Here is a 19,001-nt window from a genome sequence, read left to right as displayed (position 1 = left end):
ACTCTGAAAAAGTTATTATGGAAATTCAAAGGATCAGGAATAGCCAAAACATCATGGAAGAAGAACGAGGTGGGTGGACTTGCTCTATTAGATATCAAGATTTATATGCAACTACAGTATTTAAGACAGCATAGTATTGGAACTGGGAGAGACAAGAAAACCAAAAGGAAAACGAGCCCAGCAACTGACTTTTGTGTATGTGGTCACTTCATTTATGATGAAAGTACCACTTCTGTGCACTGTGGGAAAACGTCCTTAAAAATGACACTAGGTCAACTGGGTATCCCTATGTAAAAACAACCCCAACCTCACATCACACACAAAAATTCACTCCATTTGGAATATCTTCTTAAATAGAAGGTAAAACTCTGAATATAAAGCTTATAGAGAATATCATTTATTGCTTTACTGGCCCCAATTCTTTCCTCCCTGTGCCCATGCTCTTTCCCAGGTGTCTTTGCAGTTCTTCTCATAAAAGGGGCAGAGTATGTTTTCCCATTGTCACTTCAGTGGAAGTGACAATGTGCCATTCTGAGCCTCGGCCTCAAGGACCCTGGACATCTCTGCTTGCCCTCTTCCACTTAACGCCATCACCATGAGACGGATATGCCTGATACAGTCCACTGACCCTCAGAAGGAGATGAGAAATACGTGGGGCACAGCTCTCGGGTGACGTTGCCCTAGCCAAACCCAGCCTGGAGCAAACCCAGTCCAGGTAAGGTGAGCCCATCCTAGACCAGCTGACCCAGGCACCTGAGTGAGAACAAAATAATGTTTGTTTTCTGTCACTGAGCTTTGGGTACATTTGTTAGGCAGCAATAAACTAACATCAAAAAATAATATAGGAAAATATCGACATGACTTCCAGATAGACAAATGTATTTTAAGCTAGTCGCAAAAGTACCTGCTCACCGTAAATAAGAGTTTTTATGTTAAAATCAAGAATCTTCATTTACCAGAAGATACTATAAGAGAGTAAAAAGACTTGCCATAAAATGGAAGGTGATATTTGTAATCATTCAACAAAAAACCAGTATCGATACTTTAAAAATTTCTACACAGAATTAAGCAAAGATAGATTATTTCACATTTTATATAAAAGTCCATCCACCTTTTACATGCACTTAGTTGCATATAACGTTAGCAAAAAGACTCGAAAGAATATTTTGCAAAAGAGTAAATCCAAATGGACGATGAACATATGATAATGTTCTCAAGCCCAGAAATCAGGGAGTTGTAGATTAAAATCGGCAATGAAGTGATAGCTTAGAGCCCAAGATTAAAACAATGTCAGTGAGAAAATGTCAGTTACAGAGATAGTCAGGAACCTTTAAGAAACAAGATGCCTGATGTCACATTTAAAAATACGTGCTGAGCTGTGCTACTCTGTAACTACCTGCCCTGTTGTGAATCTGACCCACAACGCCTGTGGGAGTGGTGTTTTCTCTGGAGGATTCTAAGGAAAGACAGTTGCCTTCTTCCTTGTGTTGCTGTAGGGCAGGGAGAATACCGCGGGAGGTGAGGGGCAGAACAGAGTTTATAAAGTCAACTGCAGTATGAAAATGTGGGTTACCTCCACCTTGTCTTAGGGTACAGCAGCCAAATGTTTTGAGTGGGGTTGATCCCATCCACCTTCAGGGATAATCCCTGATTGGCCTAAGCCATTCTTCATAATCCCATTTCCCTGGCCATGGATGGCTATGTAACCTAACTTGATTCAATGAGACTGAAGTTCTGGACTCTTGGTGAATATCAAACACATGTATGACCTGCACGCGCTGCAGCCATTTTGCTGCTATGAGGAATCCAGTCTAGAAGACAAATTGTGTACAAGGGAAGGGGCGGAGCCAAGAGAATTACGGAATGAAATCTAGTTTGATTAGATCATGCTTGAAATTTTTGGAATTACTGCACCTTTCAGTATATGAACCAACGAATTTCCTTTATTGTTCAAGCCAGGTTGAGTTGGCTTTCTGCTAGCTGCAATAGAAGCATCTGTAGAAACTAGAGCAACAGGTGATGAGGAAAGAGGTACTGTAATTTCCGCAGAATCTGGTGATGGGGAGAAGCACAAGTTACGCCACCAAATATGGAATAGAGGCTTAATAGGTTTAAAAATATACTAAGGGGGAAGTTTGACTGAGGAACTCTGGGAAATGACACTTGACTGACACATATGTCATCTAGCAGCTTAGTGAAGTTTAGGGATGATTCCTTGAGAGAACCAACTAGAAGACCTTCTAAAACTCCTTTGAAGAAAATATAAGCTCTTGAAAGGATCACAAAGATCAATCGTTTTATCATACAGCTGGGAAAACTGAGGCCCAAAGAGGTTATGTTTTAGTTGGTAGTTCAGATGGGGCTAGGTCCTGAGTGTCCAGATTTCTCATGAGGGTTCTATTAAGTCATGGAAGCTCACCATCTTAGATGTGTGTAATGAAAACTTTCATTTTCATCTACTCACATTGAATCTCACTGTATTTCTTCTTCCTCACCCAGCTTCTAAAGATCTTTTATGAATTTAGCAGCAAATAGGTCACTGTTGCTCAAATTTACCATCACTTACTGGTATGAGAAGTCCTGGGGCGTCTCATGTCCAGGTCAGTTATGTAAGCCCTGAGCGAGATTCATCTGTCACAGCGGCTTTGACTCTGCTCATTGCCTCCTTAGCTCCTGGTGGTTTGAAGCTTCCCTTGGATTTGGCTTTTTGTCCTGGGTGCTTGCTCCTCCTCTTCTTGGGGTTCAGTTCTGTCTCCTGGATTTTGAGCACAGTGGCACCCACTCCCTAATTCCTGGTGCATGTGGAGTCTGCTCTGGCTGTGGTCATGGATTCTGCCGTGACCCCTCCAGGTCCTACCTGAGTTTGTAGTCCCTAACTTTTCTCTTTTTATCTCCCTCATGGCTTTGTCAAGCCCGTGATTCTGTCTGGTGCCTCCCACCTTTCTTGTCTTCACACCAACTTTCAACCCCCCCTCATCATCTTTGGCCTGGACCGCTGCAATAGTTACTAGAGGCCCTAACCCAAAAAGATCTGAAGAAATGTATATCTTTCCTATGCGGATAATGTAAGTAATAGAATTTACTGAGCACTTAATGTGCAGAGCTCTGTTCTAATCTCACTGTAGTTATTAACTCACGGAATCCTCCAAACAACCCTATGAGTTATTACTGTTTTTTAACTGCAAAACTGAGGCAAAGAGGAGTTAAGAAGCTTGCTCAGGATGAACAATGACAGTGGTTGGTTTTGAATCCCACAGGTCTGGCTAGAATAATATTTGACCAGTTATCTGGGCTCTCCATGACCCAGTCAAGTTGACATATAAAATTACGTATCACAGGGAGCAGAGGAAATATACAACAGGTAAGATAGATTGAAAATACACAGTGAGATGGTAAATGTATGCCCAAACATATCAGTAACTTCCGTTGAAATTAATCAAGCAAAAGGGAGAATGTACAAATAACCCATGTCAGGAGTAAAAAAGGATGAATCTCTCCAGATCTGCAGACATTCTCCTGAATGCTCCAAGAGCCTGCATTCTTAACTCCACACTAGTCATTCACCAAACATTGAATACCTGTTATGTGCCAGGCACAGAGGATATTGAGAAAATACCTGCTCCTGGGAGCTTATGGGCTAACAGAAGTGACAGTCATAAACAAAGTGTTATATCACTAACGAGTGCTTTTATAGAAGAATGTATACCATGATGTGGCAATACAGAAGAGGGACCTAGAGAGCTGTGTGAGGCTTCAGGAAGACATCCCATTTTGGCTAACGTGTGAGGATGAGTTGGAGTTTGATAGACAGGGAATGTGTTTAATGGGATGCTGGAAGGGAGACTAGCCCAAAGGATGGTCTGTCCTATCCAGGGAATGCCGAGGAGCTGGGTGTGGCAAGAGCATGGAGCATGCATTTGGAGGGGCAGGTGGCTGGAGGGCAGGTGGGAAGTGGGGGGAGTAGTGGATAAAATGGCATTTGGGACCAAATTGAAAGGATCTTGTCTCTACAGCCGCCGAGGTAAACACTTTATTTTGTGAAGAACAGGAGAATGACATGATCAGATTTACGTGCTTTGTTTTGTTTTGTTGTGTTTTTTTGAGACAGGGCATCTCTCTGTCACCCAGGCTGGAGTGCTGTGGCATGATCATGGCTCACTGTAGTCTCTGCCTCCTAGGCTCAAGTCGTTTTCTCACTTCAGCCTCCAGAGTATCTGGGACTACAGGTGTGCACCACCACACCAGGCTAAAGTTTGGGCTTTTTTTTTTTTTTTGGTAGAGACAGGGTTTCACCCTCCAATTCTTGGGCTCAGGTGATCCACCCATCTTGGCCTCCCAAAGTGCTGGGATTACAGGTGTGTGTCACCACGTCTGGCCTCTCAGATTTATGTTTCACAAGATACCACTGGACAGAGTGGAGGACACATTCATCTAACAAATTTCATTGCACAAGACCCTATCAAGATAAGTAGATATGATCTCAGACCTTGAGAAGCCCATATATGTTCTGAAAAAGATGGCGTCCATCAAAACCTCGTATTTCAAGGAGCCGAACATTGAGTCCCATGTGAGAAGTCCTGAGTGCTCCAAGTGTGCTGACAGTTCAGACAGAAAAGATTCCTTAAGGCCACAGAGGGGTTGGGGAAGTGGGGCTGGCTGAGTCTTGAATGATTATTGTGATTTGAAAGGCACAGCTAGGTGATAGAAATGACCAGTGTGAGTGTGTGGAAAGGTGGTGTCTGCTTTGTCTAGAGCGCCGGTGTGGAAAGCCGGTTCTTGATTGAGCAGCTGAAATACAATTCTCAAAGCTCAGTATCCCTAGGCGATATCCTACGTGAGTTTTGGTGGTATGCGATAGGCACTTAAAGTTTCTTCGTTAGGTGTTTATATTAACATGTATTGAAAATACTTAGACAAAAAGTGATAATGTTGCTTATGACTATACAAGAAAGTGAGGCAATTTAATCAATAACCAGGAAGCAATAATATAGAGGGTGCACAGATATGACAAAAATTGTTGAGGAAATATGCAAATAACTGAACATTCAGGAGAATTGGGCTAAGGAGTTTAGGAAAATTGAGGAGGGGAGGCCCTCTGAGTGTTAAAGAGCAGTGCCTCGCTAGAAAGATCAAGCCGAGAGCTGGTGTAAAACGGACTAAATTTTAAAAAGTAGAGGCCTGAGCTGGAGAGACCAGTTAAGGAAACTGTGGTAATGCATCAGTAGACAGAGTTTCCCTTAGAAGAAATCAGTGCTACCTTTCCGTCACATGTCTCTATACTTGCTCATGGTCTCACAGTAAATGTATCGGCTGGCTTCACATGGAAGCGACACTTGCTGTCAGAAGTGCCCACAATCTCCTGCTGCTTTGCTGAAAAACAGACATTTCTTGACTTTGGCAGTTGCGTTCTGAAGATCCGACACCTCGCACTTTCATCTCTGGGATCCTTTCCTGGGAATCAGTGCCACTCTTTTTGCATTAAAAAATTTTCATCTAAATGCAATGGGAGGAGTCTTCCAGAAAAACAAGGTAAAAATAAGACTTTCAAAGACTAACGGGCCAGTGCCTCAAAACTGCAAAGAAACCTGAGCTCTGTCCTTATGAAACTAAGCAGCACAGAGGAAGCAAAGGCTCCTCGTCCCATCCCAGTGTCCAACTCCTGTGCAATGTTTATCTTCAGTCCTTTTGCAACGTCTGCTTTCTTTGAAGAATTGTGGATTTCTTAAGATACTGCAACCCACATTTGAAGTGTTCTTCCTGTGAGAAGTTATGCATTAAATTAGCACATTTTGAGCAAATCTTGCCTCTTCAGGAAGGAAACTACCATAGCTATTTCAGCGGATGCATCTCTTGGAGCAGGAGAAGTGGCTCTGGTCCCTCACCTTGGATGCTTTCTGCTGGCCGATCCTATGGACTTGTTTTCCTGACGTTTTCACATCCAGAATCTTGTCTATAATAACACATATCCCTTCCTTCATTTTCCCAAGGAAGGGAACAGTTCGGGGCCAGCCTTCATCCTTAGATGAATAGATTTAGACATACTTATTGGTGGAATAAATGCATTCCTTCTCAGTCCTCTGCCACCTCTTTACTACGTTTGGTGGCTTATGTGTTGAGTGACGCCGTATCTCTCTGAAGGCTGCAGAGGAGTCAGGGACTGAGGCCTGGGGAAGGGCTGTATGGCATGTGACCTTATTTGAGGTGCCATCTAGCAGCCTGTCTAATTCCCATCTCCCAAGCCTCCACGTGGCTTGCCGCTTGACAAGATGGTGCCCGAAAGAATTGCTTCCTAGCCAAAGCCACAGGTAAATCCAGTTTGTCCTTGATGATCCTCCCACCTTTCCTTCAGACTCTGGAGTAGATACCTTACGGATTTTGTTTGTTTTTCCGGAATCCCTCCTCGCTTCTTTGTGATTTTTCTGTGAGGAACACCCCTCTCCCTCAGAAGCCGGTTTATCAAGAAACTCTCAGTCGAGGTGTGTTGTCTTCTGGCAAGAAGTGAGCATGTGGCTCAGGCGGGGCCCCTCAGAGTCTGTCTCTGTGGAATTTGAATGCTGAGAAGATGACACAAGCTCAAGCACGGCTGGAGCCCACTTGTCCTGAGGGGTGTGTCTCAGTGCCCGCCACCTTTCTCTTTCCGTCCATCTCAGGGCCCAGTTGTTTAGCCTTTCCATGGATGCTACATCTTCTTGCACTAAATTAGTTTTTTCCCCCCTGAAGTAAACCAGACTCTGTTACTATTGCTCATCATCAAAGAAACTTGAGAAATCCATCCCTACTTCCCTTCTTAGGCATCTTCGAGGCTTCTCCCCAACTGAAAGCTCTTTAGTGGTGTCTTAGTCCATTTGGACTGCTATAAAAATATACCCTACAGTCGGTGCCTTATAAAAAAGCAGACATTTATTTCTCATGGTTCTGGAGGCTGGAAAGTCCAAGATCAAGGTGCTGGCAGATTTATCACGTAGTGAAGGTCCGCCTCCTGGTTCACTGATGGTGGTCTTTTTGCTGTGTCCTCATGTGGAGGAACGGGCAGAGGAGCCCTCAGGGCCTCTTTTAATAAGGGCACTAATCCCATCACAACCTAGAACTCTCACGATCTAATTGACCCCCAAAGGTCCCCCCAAATACCACCACACTGAGATCAGGTTTCAACATGTGAATTTCGAGGAGACACAAACATTCAGATGACAGCAAATGGCTTCACATTTCTATTAGAATAAGACCCAAGTCTTAACCCCAGTCTGCAAGGCCCAGCCCTGTCTGGCGGTCTGTACCGTGGGGATCTCTCTGCCCACTCTCCCACCCTGATATCTCCTTCACTTTCTATTCCACCCCACTCACCTTCTCTTATTTCTTGGGGGTGCTCCCTGTTCTCTCTCCACAGGGATTTCCTCATTTTTAAAATGGGGATGATACCTGTTTTGCTAAATAGAGCTGTCCCTTGATGTCCATGTGGGGTGGTGACAGGGCTGCCTGCAGATACCCCAATCCACGGATGCCCAAGTCCCTCATGTAAAATGGTGTAATATGTGCATATAACTTAGGCATATCCTCACGTGTACTTCAAATAATCTTTAGATTACTTAGAATACCTAATATAATGTAAATGTTACATAAATAATTGTTGTGCTGTATTGTTTAGGAAAGGATGACAAGAAAAAATGTTCGATATAGGCACATTCATTTTTTAAAATAAAATATTTTAGATTCGAGTTTGGTTGAACCTGTGGATGCAAAGAGATAAAGCATGTCAAGGCGCTTCAGAAAGTTGCTAAATTAATACATATTGTAAAAGATATTTATCATTACTTTATACCTGCTGTGGTCTGAATGTTTGTGTTCCCCCCCTCAAAAATTCATATGTTAAAATCTAAACCCCCTGCTAGTATTAGGAGATGGGCCTTTGGGAGGTTTTTAGATTACGGGGTGGAGCCGTCATGAATGGATGAGTGCCCACAGAAGAGAGGTTTGAGAGAAAACCCCTTCCCTTTCCACCACGCGAGGACACAGAAGGCACCATCTGTGAACCAGAAAGCAGTCCCTCAGCAGACATCAAATCTGCCAGCTCCTTGATCTTGGACTTTCCAGCCTCCAGAACTTTGAGAAATAAATTTCTGTTGTTGAAAATCGACACAGTTTATGGTATTTTGTTGTGAGCCGGAGTGTACCGAGACGATACCGTTCTGATATTCATTATAAGATTTCGTTTCTGATAGGCACTCTCCAAATGCTGTAGTGTTTTAGCGTAGCTGCCCTTGTTTCAGGTAGAGAGTGAAACAAGATGTGCTACTAGGTACCTCGAGTACCTACCAAGAGCCAGGCATGGAGCTAAGGGCTTCGCATGTGCTGCTTCCATGGATCCTTGCGATATTATGAAACTGACATTCGTTTTCCTCATTTGACTGAGGAGAAAATGAGGCTAGAAGAGGTTAAGCAACGTATTCAAGGTCACACAGCTTACAAATTGGGGAGCTGGGATTCAAGTACGAGCCTCTGACTCCCAGGACAGTGCTGTTCTCCAGGGTCCACACGGCTGCCCTCACCCTGCACATCCTTTCCAGGGAAGAGCAAAGGTTATACTTTACTAAGCCCTCTGGGCACCAACCGGGCTGAGACACTACTTCCCCTCACTTAATGTTGACATAGCATCATTTCACAAACGAGGAAACAGAAGTGTAGAGAGAACCTGCACTGTTGCCCTGGTTAGGATCCAGAAAGCTGCAACAGGCCCCAACTGCTACTATTGCAATAATAAGGAAAACTGGATCAGTTGTGAAAATCCCACATTTATAAAGACAATGGAGAGCGGTGGAAGCAAGGAGCAGGACAAGTGAGCTAGAGAAGGAAGCAGCTTTCCTGGGCCTGCGATCCTGCCTCACTTTCTTCTCTGGGGGCGTTTGCCTCTTCTGAGCTAGGGTGAGGGCTTGACCTAAGCCAGCAGAGGCTCTGAGAAGGGAGAGAGAAAACAGAGGTCGTGGCAGCCTCTCGGGGCTGGCATGACAGATTAGAAATCAGAGGAGCCCTAAAGGTAAGGCAGGTTTTCCCCAGGGAACATTGCTGACCTCTGGGATGCTGATAAAGAGGCTCAATCACCTGGGATCTAAAGCTCACTAAATCTGGGGCCGAGTGCCCGCACCACAGGCCAGTTTTGTTTTGAGTTTCTTTCCTGGGACCTGTCAAGCCCAAGAGATCATCATTTGCCCACCCTTTCCCTTGGACATAAGCATTCCTCTTCATCAATTGTCTGGATTTTCTGCGGCAGGTAGATTTTTCTCAGACATTGGCGCCCCCTGCTGTCAGACAGCAGCTTTGCAAGTACTTGGAGCCTGGCTCACAAACCATCATAATGCTGATGGGGACAGAAAGTAAAGGGTCGCTCAATGTCCGCAGGGTGCTGCAGGGCCTGGCGGGCTGCCCAGGAGAGCACAGGTCCTCGGGAACGCCTCAGACTCTACCCTAGACCCGTGGTGCTCCTAGCTGCATCCCAGTGTAGGGGGCAGGCAGCGTCTGGTATCTTGGGAATCATGCTCCCAAGAATCAGGGATTTAACCCCAACGGATGATGACTTCCAAAGTCTGAGACGGGCTAGTCTCACTGGTCTCTATCCCTGACCTGTCCTGGGTGTGAACTGTCCAGACTGGTAGATACCCGTGGCTCCAAGTCTCTGTCTGTAAAATGAAGTCAGCCGTGCTCACTGCACAGGGCGGTTTGTGCGTTCGAGACAGTGTTTGGAGTGCTTAGCATTGCCTGACATAGAGCTGGAGCTGGGTGACTAGTGAGAATAGCAGTGGCAATTCTTGGTGTTGGGGCCAGCCCCCATCCTCCTCAAGCTCCTCAAAGCGGGCTGCACTGGTCGCCTCTCAGTAGTGGTGAGAGCTGGCCTGACTCTGAATGCTCTGGGCCGTTCGGACATTCTCAGCCTTCCTTACAGCAGGACAGCAGGGGCAGGAGCCTGGTGCCTAGGGCTGAGGAAGAAGACCTGGGCTGCGGAGAGGAGGCACCAGACAGTTCCCGGGACTTCAGCCTCCGGTCTGTGACTGGCTAGCATTGGCGGTTCTCAAACCTCGGGCCTGTGGAAGCTGAGTCGTCTTCCTAAGTGTTGCTAAAACTGTCTCTGGAAAACTGCCTTTGTGAAGCCTTCATCTCAGCCCCACATTCAAGGAGGAAACTCTGGTTGCCCTAGATGGAGGGGTTGACGGAGCTAAGGGAGAGCCGTAGTCAGATGACGCAAAGTCGTTGACTGGGAGAACGGCTCTTCTGGCTGCTTTGTGTGGGCCGCACGTGCTGGGTGCTGGGGAATCCGTGGGTGTGGGGTGAGATGCTGTCTGGGGACTTCTCGGTGCCAGTCTTCTAGGATGAGACAGCCTGGCTCTGAGCCTCCATCCTCCAGCTTCGTGGGAGCTGAGCCCTTTGGAGTCTGGGGCTCGAGCTGTGGATTGCACCAGTTTCCTGTTCTGCAGTTTCCCTAGCTCTCGGGTCGCGCCGTCACCAGCACCCTTAGCGGCAATATCACTGAGGTTTATTTCCTGGCAAGAAAGAAAACTTCCCATCACTCTGTTTTGAATGCACACGCCGTTCCTCGGGCACCCATCTGTACTCCGCAGGTCTTGGCACCCGCTCCCTCATGGGTCCTGCCATGATCCTGTGCCACAGTGGGCCTTGCCTCAGCTCTGGCTGGAGAGGACACAGCTGGCTGCCAAGCGCCTGGAACGCACTCCCAGGGTCCCAGACTCTGCCACCTACACAGAGATGTAGGGCTGCGGCGGAGTCGGAGGCCTTCCAGGTGGGCTATGCGTTCCTGGGCAGCTTGCCAGGCCCGGTTGCACTCTGCAGACATTGAGTGACCCTTTTCCCTTTCCCATCCCCATCAGCATTATGACCCGGTTTGTGACTTTTTTACCTGCTCGCATATGTTATCTTAGGTTTGGGCCTTGTGACTTTGTTTTGTCCTACGGTTGCCAGATAAAATACAAGATGTCCAGTTAAATTCGAATTTCGGACAGATAAGGAATTATTTTTTTAAGTTTAAGTATGACCCAAATATTGCATGGGTTATCCTCATCTTAAAAAATGATTCCTTATTTATCTGAAGTTCAGATTTAACTGAGTGTCCTATATTTTTATATGCTAAATTTGTATTCACAATGAACTGGGTGTCCTGTATTTTTATTCAATAGATCTGGCAACCCTATTCTGGTCTCCCCCATCAGAGGGGGCCTCCCTGAACTCAAGAACGTTCTGAACCTTCTTGGGGAGGCTTCCAGCCTGATGCAGGGACTTAACCTCACTCTTCAGGAGAATCATAATAGGTCATTCCTTCCTCAGACTGTGAGCTCCTTGAAGGTAGGACTTGGGTCCCCCTTTCACTGCCACACCTCAGATGCTCAAACTACGGCCAAGGGGCTCAGCACCTTGTGAACATCATGGGTCCCATCAGGGCTAAGACCACAGGGACCTTGGTGCTATTTGCCTGCTCAAGGGACCTGCAATGACACAGGGCTGGTGGGTGGCTGGTAGCCTTGAGAAGAGATTCCTTGGGATCGCATGTCACATGACAGCTGCTGGGCTGCGGAATGCGCTCTGAGCAAGGTGGGCTTCCTGTGGGCACCTCATGTCATTTTGCTGGACACAGAGGGACATTTTACCCTTGGGTCCCCCTTTCACTGCCACACCTCAGATGCTCAAACTACGGTCAAGGGGCTCAGCACCTTGTGAACATCATGGGTCCCATCAGGGCTAAGACCACAGGGACCTTGGTGCTATTTGCCTGCTCAAGGGACCTGCAATGACACAGGGCTGGTGGGTGGCTGGTAGCCTTGAGAAGAGATTCCTTGGGATCGCATGTCCCATGACAGCTGCTGGGCTGCGGAATGCGCTCTGAGCAAGGTGGGCTTCCTGTGGGCACCTCATGTCATTTTGCTGGACATAGAGGGACATTTTACCCTTTCTGCCCCATATGGTGTGGGATCACAGGCAGTCCGGAACTCTGTTCTCTCTGCCCGATGGCCTATCAATTTCTTACTTCATCTCAGAACAAAGGGCTAACTCTGCATAGATGAGGGGAAATGCTCTACCCAGACCCCAATCAAATTAAGGGAAGAACTGGGACCAGGATAAATTCTTTCGGCCCTCAGTCCAGCACCCAGCACAGGGCTGTCTTTCCAGGGGCAGCAAGGACCTGAGGCAGGACGTTTCCTGGAGCCCTGAGCCCTGGCAGCAGCAACTGGTTATTGCTTCTGTTCCCAGCGGCAATGACAGAGAGTGTCAAACCGAGCACTCACTGGAGGCAGAGTCTGAACCCTTCAAATAAGATGTGATGAATCATCCGTTTGAAGGGAAATCCCTGCAGGTAATACACTGATAGCCTAGCTAATTTTAGGGAGATAGACAGGGAGAGCTTCTAGTGTTTATGTTTTGAAATTTCCCATTTTTTTTTTCTCCATAAAGGAAAAATAAACTTTGTCCTGGGGTTGTGAAGCTGAGGAGCCTCTGGAAGCTGTGCTTAGTTAGTGACAATGCCAAGGTCTGAACATTGCTATCCGTTGCCTTTGTGCTCACAGAAGCCATCGCGTTCCCCACCCGTCCTTAGCTCTCCACTCATTTCTAGGAACCCGTGCAATGTGCACGGGTCACGTCGGATGTTGGTGTGTTAGAGGCATAGAGGTTACTGGGTCCCACCTGCAAGGGCGGCTCTTTCTCAAAAGGGCAGCCTTGTCTGCTTTCGCCTGAGCTCTCCTTAGTACATTACCTTTCCCCACCCACATCTTTATCATCCTTTTGGCTACATATCAACCCCCTGAGTGCCCCTTAGAATCCTCTGTTGGGACTTGCCTATGGTCTTTGATAGGGGAGGCGTACTTCTGCAGTTGGGATTTTTAAACTGGAGCCCCTTTCCCTTGGGTGTTTCCTCCCACCCTCCCCCCCCCACCCACCCACCAACCTCTTGTCCACCTGCAAGCTCTTAGGAGTGATTTATGGGGTAGTCTCTCATTACATTGCTAGAGGGGAGAAGATAAGGAGGCTGAATGAAACGAAGAGGGCCCTGGGTCTGGGATGGGTGGGCTTGTCTTTCTGGAGGGGCCTGGAGGTTCTTTTAATACCTGGGATTTTATGTACAGATTCCTCTGTGGTCAACAAAGTATGTTTTAAAATGTTTTAATTAAAAGGAAAGTTTTAGAAAGGACTGCCTCTCCAGCCTTGATGGTTTGACACAAGAAGAATAGTTTATTCTTAAACAAGGCACGCACACAAAATTCACCGTAACACTGATTATATTGCAATAAGGAATTTGTTTATTTGACATCTTAAAGACAAGCTGCATATTAGGAGAAAATATTTTGGATGCATGTAAGTTGCAAAGGTTCAGTTCACATTATATATAAGAACTCCCATCATTCAACAAAAAGAGATCAAACAACTCAATAAGAAAATGGATAAATGACATAAACAAGGGTTTCACAGAAAAGGAAATATATTTGGTGAATAAATACTTCAGGAGATAGTCTCATGATTATCACAGAAAAGTAAAGGCAATAGTGAATTAACATATATCTATTCAATTGGCAAATATTACAACTTGTTAACATAGGGACCTGGAATTGGAAACAATGTAGACAGTCACTTATGTATTCCATAAAAATGTACCGAACCCTACTTTGCACTTGTAAACCAAAAATAACATTCTATGCCCCCCCCCCACCCTCAACTATCTGAATGGACTCCTTCTCTTCACCAAGAGCATTCCAAATTTAGCCTGAAAAACTAGGTTTAGGCCATAGTGGAAAGGCGGAGCCAGACATGCCTCATTATACCGTCTTTTCTTTTGGAATTACTGATAGAACAGACTTTTTAAGTCTGATACAATCTATTCTCTCCCAAGCTTGCTACCTGGAGACTTCATCTGCATGATAAAACCTTGATCTCCACAACCCCTTATTATAACCCAGATGTTCCTTTCTATTGATAATAACTCAACCAGTTGCCAATCAGAAAATCTCTGAAAATGCCTGTGACTTGGAATCCCCCCACAACCAGTTGTTCCACCTTTCTGGACTGAACCAGTGTATACCTTACATGTGTTGATTAATGTATCATGTCTCCCTAAAATGTATAAAAACCAAGCTGTGCCCTGACCACCTTGGGCGTATGTTCTCAGGATCTCCTGAGAACATGGGCCATTGGTCACTCATATTTGGCTTAGAATAAATCTCTTCAAAGATTTTATAGAGTTTGACTCTTTTTGTTGATACACTGGATTCTCCTTCAGGCGCTCAGGATATAGCAATGAACAAAGAAGATAAAAATACCAGTTGCATGATGGCTTACATTCTTTAGGGAGGAGAGAGCAAATAGACAGTAAATGTAATAATTAAATAAGTTATATCTTATGCTAGAAGGGAGGTATATAGGAGAAAAAGAACAACTGACAGTGATGGTGGGGTAATTTCCAAATTAAATGGCACATTCAGGATGTACCTTACTGAGAATGTGGCATTTGAGAAAGACTTGAAGGGCATGAGGAAGTGACTTGTGCAGATGCGTAGGGGAAGAACATTCCAGACAGAAGGGACAGCCATGTGAGAGCCCTAAGGTGACAGAATTTCTTACACCTTGTTAAAGGTGTAAACCAGTTGGCTGTGAAAGGTGAAAAAACAATTGGCATTATCTTGTAAATCTGAATATATTGTAAACAGCAGTTCTACTCTTAAGTACATAGTCAAAGGACACCCTTAACATGTGTGCTAGAGGAAATGTGCAAGAATATTCATAGCAGTGGTGTTCAAAAAATCAAGCAAGTCAAAGGTCCAGGCGTAAGGGTTTTAAACCATATTGTTTAGGCATATGTTTCAATTATCTATTGCTGCATAACAAGTAATCCCAAAGTTTAGTGGCTAAAAACAACAACAATCATTACTTGTGCTTTATGGTTTCTGTGGGAAACCAGAAATTTGGACAGGGCATAAAAGAGATGGCTTGTCTTCATCATAACACCTGGGGTCTCATGTGGGAAGACTTGAAGGCTGGGGGATGACTCAACAGCTACAGTCTACAATTATTTGGAGATAAAAGGAGTCACATGTTTTGTGGTTGATGCTGCCTATCTCAACTCAGCTGTTGGCAAGAAAACCTACATGTAGACTCTCCATATGGTCTCTCTACATGGAATATTTTGAATTTTTTCACAGCATAGTGGCTGAGTTCCAAGAGCACGTGCCCCTGAAGAATAAGACGGCAGCACATGAAATTTTTATAATTTATCCTTGAAAATTACAGTGTCATTTTTTTCTTATTTTATTGGCAGAGGCAGACACAAGGCTCGCCTATGTTCAAGGGGAGGGGACATAGACACCAGCACTCAAGGGGAAGAATATCAAGATGTGTCAGACTGTTCTTGCATTGCTATAAAAAAGTACGAAATACTGGGTAATTTATAAAGAAAAGAGGTTTAATTGACTCATGGTTCCACAGACTGTACAGGAAGCATGGCAACATCTGGTTCTGGGGAGGCCTTAGGGAGGTTTTACTCATTGTGGAAGGTAAAGCAGGAGCAGGAGTCTTACACAGCAAGAGCAGGAGCAAGGGATCGGGGGAGGTGCTACACACTTTTAAACAACCGGATTTCCTGAGAACTCTACCACGAGACAGAGTCAAGGGGATGGTGTCAAACCATTCATGAAAGATCCACCCCAATGATCCAGTTACCTCCCACCAAGTCCCACCTCCAACGTTGTGGATTACAATTTGATATGAGAATTGGGCGGGCACACAGATACAAACCATATCATTCTGCTCTGGCTTCTCCCAAATCTCATGTCTTTCTTAAATTGCAAAATACAATCATGCCTTCCCAACAGTCCCCCAAAGTCTTAACTCCTTCCAGCATTACTCAAAAGTCCAGATTTCAAAGTCTACAAGACAGGTCCCTTCTTCCTATGAGCCTGTAAAATCAAAAACAAGATAGTTGTTTCAAGATAAAATGGGGGTATAGGCATTGGGTAAATACTCCCATTCCAAAAGGTAGAAATCAGCTAAAAGAAAGGGGCTACAGGCCCCCTGTAGAGCTGAAACCCAGTAGGGCAGTTATTAAATTTTCAAGCTTCAAAATAATCTCCTTGGACCTCACATCTCATATTCAGGGCACACTGGTATAAGAGGTGGCTTCCCAAAGCCTTGGGCAGCTCTGCCTCTGTGGCTTTCCAGGACCTGTGGCTGCTCTCCTGGGCTGGTGCTGAGTACCTGTAGCTTTTCCAGGTAATGGGTACAAGCTGTTGCTGCGTCTACCATTCTGGGATGTGGAGGACCCTGGGCCTCTTCTCACAGCTCCACTAGGCAGTGCCCCACTGGGGACTCTGTGTGGGGGTTTTAACACCACATTTCTCCTCTGCACTGCCCTAAACGAGGTTCTCCAGGAGGGCTCCACCCCTCCATTAGGCTTTTGTCTGGATATCCAGGCTTTTCCATACATCCTCTGAAGTCTAGGTGGAGGCTCCCAAGCCTCAACTCTTGAACTCTGCACACTCACAGGCTTTGGAATACACGCGTGGAAACTGCCAAAGTTTATGGCTTGTACCTTTAAAGTAGTGGCCTGAGCAGTACCTGGGCCCCTTTGAGCCATGGCTGGAGTTGGAGCAGCTGGGATTCAGGCAGCAGTGTCCCAGGACTGCAATGAACAGCAGGGCTCTGGGTCTAGCCCACAAAATCATTTTTCTTTCCCAGGCATCTGGGCCTGTGATGGGAGGGGTTGCCTTGAAGGTCTCCGAAATGCCTTTGAGGCATTTCTCCCATTGTCTTGACCATTAATATTTGGTGTCTCTTATGCAAATTTCTGTAGCCAGTTTTGAGTTTCTCCTCAGTAAGTGGGTTTTTCTTTTTTATCGCATGGCCAGGCTGCAAGATTTTCAAACTTTTATGCTCTGCTTCCCTTTTAAATATAAGTTTTAGTTTTAGGTTATTTCTTTGCTCATGCATATGATCATAGGTTGTTAGAAACAGCCAGGTCATACCTTGAACGCTTTGCTTCTTAGAAGTTTCTTCTGCCAGATAACCTAAATCATCACTCTCAAGTTCAAAGTTCCACAGATCCCTAGAGAAATGCCTCCAGGTTCTTAGCAAAAGTGACCTTTGTTCCAGTTCCCAATAAGTTCCTTATTTCTATCTGAGACCTCCTCAGCCTGTACTTTACTGTCCAAATCACTATCAGCATTTTGGTCACAACAAATTAACAAATCTCTAGGAAGTTCCAAACTTTCCTTCATCTTCCTGTCTTCTTCTAAGCCCTCTGAATTGTTCCAACCTCTGCCCGTTACCCAGTTCCAAAGCTACTTCCACATTTTTGGGTATGTTTATAGCAATACCCCACTCCTTGGTACCAATTTTCTGTGTTAGTCCATTCTTGCACTGTTATGAAGAACTACCTGAGACTGGGTAATTTATAAAGAGAAGACGTTTAACTGGCTCATAGTTCCATAGGCTGTACAGTAAGCATGGCAGCATCTGCTTCTGGGGAGGCCTGAGGTAGCTTTTACTCATGGTGGAAGGCAAAGCAGGAGGTGTCTTACATGGTAGGAGCAGGATCAAGTTGGGGCTGGGAGGTGCTATACACTTTTAAACAACCAGGTATCATAAGAACTCTATCACAAGACAGTGCCAAGGGGATGATGCTATACCATTCATGAAGGATTCACCCCAACCAGAATCTACTCCCTGATGGGAGGTGATTGGATCAGGCCCAACTCCAATATCGCGGATTACAATTTAACATGAGATTTGGGTGGGGACACAGACCCAAACCATGTAAGGACATAATGTTGTAAAAAAAAATGCATGTGGGATAAAAGATACTGTTTTGATTATTTTTGAAAAATGCCACTGGCCACAGTCCACCCTCTGTCCACAACAATTCACATCCCTCTCATATGCAAAATATACTGGTCCTCAAGACTCCTAAAACTTAGCCCATTATGGTACCAGCTTGAAAAGTAGGTATTATAACTTAAATCAGGTCCAGGTGTGAATGACAATACTCAGGTGTGGTTTTTAAGGATAAACTTTAATATGTTCCTCTTGATCTTGAACTGTGAATTAAAGAGGTAAGAGTTCTTCTTCCCTCATAGCCAACATACAATGGTGGATTAGGAATAAGTTATACACTTCAGTTCATAAAGAGGCATGTAGCAGTCACTGGTCCATAGCGATTCTGAAGTCAATCTGGGCTCATATTGCCAGTTATAATTAGGTTTTATTCTCTTAACAATTTGGAAGTTGTTCTGAGCGTCTCTTCACTTTCTCCTCTGGGTTCTTGGGCTCTTGAGCTCTTGGTATTGCCTTTTGAGTTCTTCTTCTTTTCATATATAAAACAACTCCTATTTATATCTGAGTGATTTTCTAAGCCTGTTCTCTTCTTGTAGAGGGTTTGAAGTCCAAAGTCTGCTTCATTTTGTACTGCCCCCTTCAATCTAAATGGAAAAAATCATTTTAAATTTTGTGTGCTTTTTATGTCTCAGTTTATATACACTTTATTAATCATGCCCTTCATATACTTATAAGGGAGAAAGTGCTACAGAATGGCAAAGACTTCTAAATATCTACTCGTCTGTAAAAGCAACTAGAACACTGGCAAAAATTGCAATTCTCAATTATTTCCATAACTCTGAAAATTAACTAAAAGCTTGTAAAAATTCAAGGAGTGTTTATTTTAAAAAATTGGCTGAATCTTGGCAAGAAAAAGCAAGCTTTGCGATATTTTTGTGTGCTCAATTCTCATTCCCCTTGCCTCAGCTCTGTGGTAGCCTTGAAAATCAACAGCCTTGGAATCATGATACCTATGAAAATCAGCCATCTTGCCACCACTGGAGAGGGGCAGGATGGGTTTGGAGTGCTCCCTAAAAGCTCCATCTCCAGAGAATTGTCACTCTCTGGGCTCTCTGGAAAAGCCTCATTCACAGGACTTATCTTTACTTGCCTGACTCAGAGTTCACTTAGGAAAGCCCTACTCCTAGGAT

General features: G+C 45.0%; 1 long non-coding RNA gene across 3 annotated transcripts in view; it reads left to right on the top strand.

The window, feature by feature from the left end:
• LOC141580317 (uncharacterized) overlaps positions 1–19,001 on the top strand; it is a 117,701-nt gene that overhangs the window by 8,707 nt on the left and 89,993 nt on the right. The window contains exons 3-4 of one of the 3 annotated variants that reach the window (XR_012512517.1): positions 452–715; positions 5,299–12,795. This is a non-coding gene — a long non-coding RNA (uncharacterized LOC141580317). Of the gene's footprint in view, positions 1–451; positions 3,922–5,298; positions 12,796–19,001 lie in introns of those variants that run through there. The other 2 variants (XR_012512518.1, XR_012512516.1) reach the window with 2 other exon arrangements.

The sequence above is a fragment of the Saimiri boliviensis genome, chromosome 11 (genome assembly GCF_048565385.1).
Source record: "Saimiri boliviensis isolate mSaiBol1 chromosome 11, mSaiBol1.pri, whole genome shotgun sequence".
NCBI classification, from domain to species: domain Eukaryota; kingdom Metazoa; phylum Chordata; class Mammalia; order Primates; family Cebidae; genus Saimiri; species Saimiri boliviensis.
This window is presented reverse-complemented; position numbering and strand designations above follow the sequence as displayed.